Below are 4,819 nucleotides of genomic sequence, written 5' to 3' on the forward strand. Positions count from 1 at the left end.
CAGTGAGAATTAGAAGAGGGGTTTCCGATGCGAGTGAGAACTGTACTGATCGGTCCTCGGACTCGGGCGTTAACCAAAGTCATGGTGGGACCCCGAAGGCTGGGTCCATTGGGAAGTTCAGCAGGACAGGGAAGAGTCTCGCTAGGCTCACGGATAAGGGGAGCCGAGGAGGGGGCGACATCGAGGCAGGGCGTGGAGGCCTCGGGCCTCGACACCCCAACAGTAAAGATGGACCAAAAAAGGTGGTTTTCAAGCCACATCCCAGTTACCAGTAAGGAGAGCCCCAGATCACGAGGGATCCGTGCACGGGGTGTAGGGAATGCAGTAGTACGCACCACCATCAAGGAGCCACTGGGAAAGAGACGACTCGTAAGGGTCATGTCTCAAGGGTGATCTGCATGCATGGCACGTGAATGGGGGCAGGGAACGCCCATGGTGGATGACCCCAGAGATTGGGCACATGAGTCGGCACCCAAGTGGTCATCCCGCACCAGATGCGCTTTGGCAGGGCAGCCTTACGCACTAAAATGGCCCTAAGACTGGGTGATAGTGTCGCTAAGGCGCACCTACAAGATGCTTAAGTCACAGTTAGCAAGAGGGACAAAGACACTGAAAGGTATATAAGGGGTAACAACAAACATAACAAGGTACGCTTTTGTCAGTACGCATTACGCATTTATGAGAGAAGTAACACAGAAAAAGAGAACACACACAGTGCTCTCAGAGTTAGAGTTTGGTGTTTCATTGCTTGAGAGTTTGACTTGAGCGTCGGAGTGCAAACGACCGCGAGGGCGCCCTTTGTCTCTTTATGTTCAGGTGTTTCCATCGGAGGAAAGGGACGTAGGAGCGGAGGGTTCTTGGACGCGAAGTTATCAGAGGCGCACAAAGACATTCAGGTTAATCGGCGGGAACAAGAACATAGGTTTGCGATGCAAGTGAGAACATGGGTTTGCGATGAGACTACGAAGGGCTTCCGGTGAGAGTGAGAATGTAAAGGGTTACGGTGAGAGTGACAGGGCTGCTATGAAAACGAGAATGACTTTGCATTGAGAACAACTGCAGTGAGAATGATTGCGAGTGAGAAGAGAACGATTGCAGTGAGAGAAGGGGAATACGAAATGGGGCAAGGTGCAAGAAATACAAAATGGGGCAAGGTGAGTGAGGGTTTACGAGAGGTAATGGGGTGGTGAGAGTAAGGCTTTACAAAATAGGACAATCAGAGCTAGGGTTTATGAAAGAGCTTCAGTGCTAGAGGAATGTGAAGCTTGACCAATGAGGGTTTACGAAAAAGGTTCATTGACTGAGGAAAGTTAAGGTTCAGTGAGGAATATAAAAAAAGATTCAAAGAGGTATATTTTCAAAGAGTGAAAGAGGGGAATACGAAAAAAAAACTTTGGGAAAGAGGAAGGTTACGAAAAATCAACCGACTGTTTTTTGAAAATCCTTAACAGAATTCAGTTTAACTTATTCAAATTGTTTTGTTTGTTTTAAAACTGATTTGGCTTTTGCATTAAATGTTTTTAACAACCAATTGGAGTGTAAATAAGTGGTTATACGTTCCACATCTATTTGTGCCCAACCACATTTCAATTTTTCAATTCTTCACTTCCAACGTCTTTTCAATTTTATTTATAATTTACTAATTGAAAAGTAATAATGAGGTCGAGTCACAACCTCGCCAGAAGCCTCCTCAAATCTAGTAATAGATTTCAAAGACAAGGTTATAGAGCACACACCTGAACTTATACCGTGCAAAATCGGTAGCTGTAGCGATGACTTACATTTGAAATCCTTGTGAGGAGGCGACGATGGCAGAAAGAAGAAACAATGACAATGGCAGACAGTTAAGGGTGCGAGAGTGAGGGTTAGGTTTAGGGTGCGTGAGACCGAAAGTGAGAAGATGTGAGACTTAAATTTTGCGGTGACACTGAAGGGCGAAAGTGGGAAGACACGAGACAGGGTTTCACGAAGAGAGTGAAGGGCGACAATGAAGGGAAGCTAAGAGTGATGGCAAGAGGGTTTCGCGAAGAGTTTGCAGAGAGAGGGAAGAATCACGGGTTTGATGTTTCTAAAGAGCGTGAAGAGTTAAGCGTATTCAGTTTCAAAAAAAATTGGGAATAATGAGGAATGGTATGGAGGAAAGGAAAATGCGGGAGAGTGTATATTTCGAAGGAGTTGTGGCGGTTCAAAATGACACGTTTTGAAGGATAATTGTGGCGGTTATTAAGATATCGTATTATATGAATACTTGTGACGATTATTAATAACCGCCATATTAAAATCGTCACTTCATACACAATTTTTTGTAGTGTTCTTCCCTTGGGGTGTTGTGATTTAGTACTGGAAATTGAGTGACTGATTATATTAGGCGATATTTTATGGAATTTTTGACAAACTTACAAAGGTGTTCAAGGTACAAGGAAGGCAACATGTTCTGCACGAGTCTATGGGCTCTAACATTGAACCTTCCCACAAGCAAAATTTATGTAAAACACGACACTTGTAGAACAAAAGGAGACTCCAACCAAGGTTCAAAATTTTTTGCTCGAATTTGTAGATGTTTTTCAAGAACCACAAAAATTGCCACTTTTTAGACCTGGGCATGGTCATCATATTCCCTTGATTCAAGGAGTTAATTTTGTCAACAAAAGACCTTACAAGTATGCCAAGAATCACAATGATATTATTAACAAACTTATACATGAATATTTGCAATCAGAAGTTGTTCAGGAAAGTTGCAGCCCTTACGCCAGCCCTGTGGTTCTAGTTGGAAAAAAAGATGGCTCGTAGAAACTTTGTTTTGATTATAGAGACCTGAATAAGGGAACGATCAATAACAAATTTCCCTTTCCATAAGTAGACGATTTGTTGGATGATGTAGTAAGATCTACTATTTTTTCAAAGATTGATTTACATGTGCGTTATAATCAGATTCCAATGGATCTTGAGGATGTGTAGAAGAACACTTTTAGAACACATTTGGGGCATTATGAATATTTAGTGTGACATTTGACCTCACCAATCGCCCAACGACATTTCAAGGATTGATGAACCCTATCTTTTAGAAGTTTTTAAGGAAGTTTTTTGTTGGTGTTTTTTTATGATAGTATAATGTACAACAAACACATAACAGAGCATATACAACATTTAAGAGAAGTTTTGCAGACTCTATGAAGCCATTCTCTTTTTTCCAAAAAGATCTAAATGTTATTTTTTTTCCCATAAGTGGAGTACTTAGGCCATATTAGTTATGAATAGGTAGTTTCTATAGACCCCGACATTGTTGCCATGGTAGGTTGGCCTTTATCACAAACCTTGAAATAGTTTAGAGGGTTTTTGGGCGTAGTTGGATACTATGGACGATTTTAACGTGGGTATGGATTCATTGCTAAACCGATAAGAAAGACAATTTTATTTGGTGTGAAAAGGCTAGACAAGTCTTTGAAGACGTAAAGAAAATGATGAGCAATACTCCTGTTTTGGCACTACTTGATTTTTCAAAGGTCTTTGTAGTGGAGGTAGAAACTTCAGAGAAATTTGTGGGAGCAGTATTGATGCAGGACCATGATGACCACTTAATTGGATCAGTCTTTCAAACAAAAAATAGTATGTTTTCACCAAATGAAATATAACGTCAACCAAGGTCGAATCCTAAAGTATGTTGCTTGAAATCATCATTTTAATGTTCTTGTTTTCACAAATTATAAAGGGGAAATTTTCTTTAAAAGGTATAATGTAAATGAAAGTAAAATGCAAGACTCGGTATACACTTAGACCGTTTGTCAAGACAACCGTTTGATAGATTTTCTAGAGTAACTGGAAATTGTAAATAGTGGAATGTAAAATACTATAAAGATAATTCATATTATAAACTGGAAATATAAACGAACGAAATCAGAAACTAAAGATTACAGTAAAAGAAGTTAAATAAAACATGTAACAGACTATTAAAAGCAAAATACAATTATCAGATCTTCTAGTTGAACATCGTCTGATCATTTAATATTTGTACAGTCAATAAAATAGAAAGAATGCACCATTTTATGAATCAAAGTAAATTGGAGAAAGAACTAAGTATAACTACCAAACGTTCTAGTTAGCAATCATTAACCAAATCGTCTTATGGATTTACTTAGGAACATCGAGAACTACAAAAACGAGAATATTGAAAAGTAAATTGCAAAGAATGTAAATGAGTGAAACTTAACTTGCAATGAATCTAAATTACAAAGAACTTTAAATGACTAGAAAATTAAATTGCAGAGAATAAAAATTGCACAAAAGTAAAAACTGTGAATGTCAAGCAGAGCATGACTGAAATGTAAATTGAAACTGATTTAGATTGTATTAAAATGAAAAAAAAAATATAAAGTTCAATTGTAGATGACGAAATTTTAAATGAACATGAATCAAGAAAAAACACAGTAAAGAAGAAATAAAACCCAATCAAAAATAGAATTCTTAAAATGATTTTGAAGAGAAAACACCAAAATAAAGAACATTGTCTATTACGGTTTTAGAATCACTATTACCCTATTCCAGAATAAATTCATTTCAAAGAATAACATTGAAATCAAGAAAATTGTAAACAAAGAAGAAAATGAACAAAGAAAAATAAGAACTCAAATAGATTACACTCAGAACGTGAGAAAAATAGAAATATGAAAACAAAAAATAAATTAAACTTCTTATTTACTAAACTCCCTTTAGCACACATTTTCCTTATACTTTGTGTACCGTCCTGGTAGTCGGAAGTAATGACGTGGCATCGAACTATTATGTAGGCGTGTTGAGCAGGGCCCATGGCTGGCAGAAGGGA

Source organism: Phaseolus vulgaris, chromosome 4 (genome assembly GCF_000499845.2).
Source record: "Phaseolus vulgaris cultivar G19833 chromosome 4, P. vulgaris v2.0, whole genome shotgun sequence".
NCBI classification, from domain to species: Eukaryota; Viridiplantae; Streptophyta; class Magnoliopsida; order Fabales; family Fabaceae; genus Phaseolus; species Phaseolus vulgaris.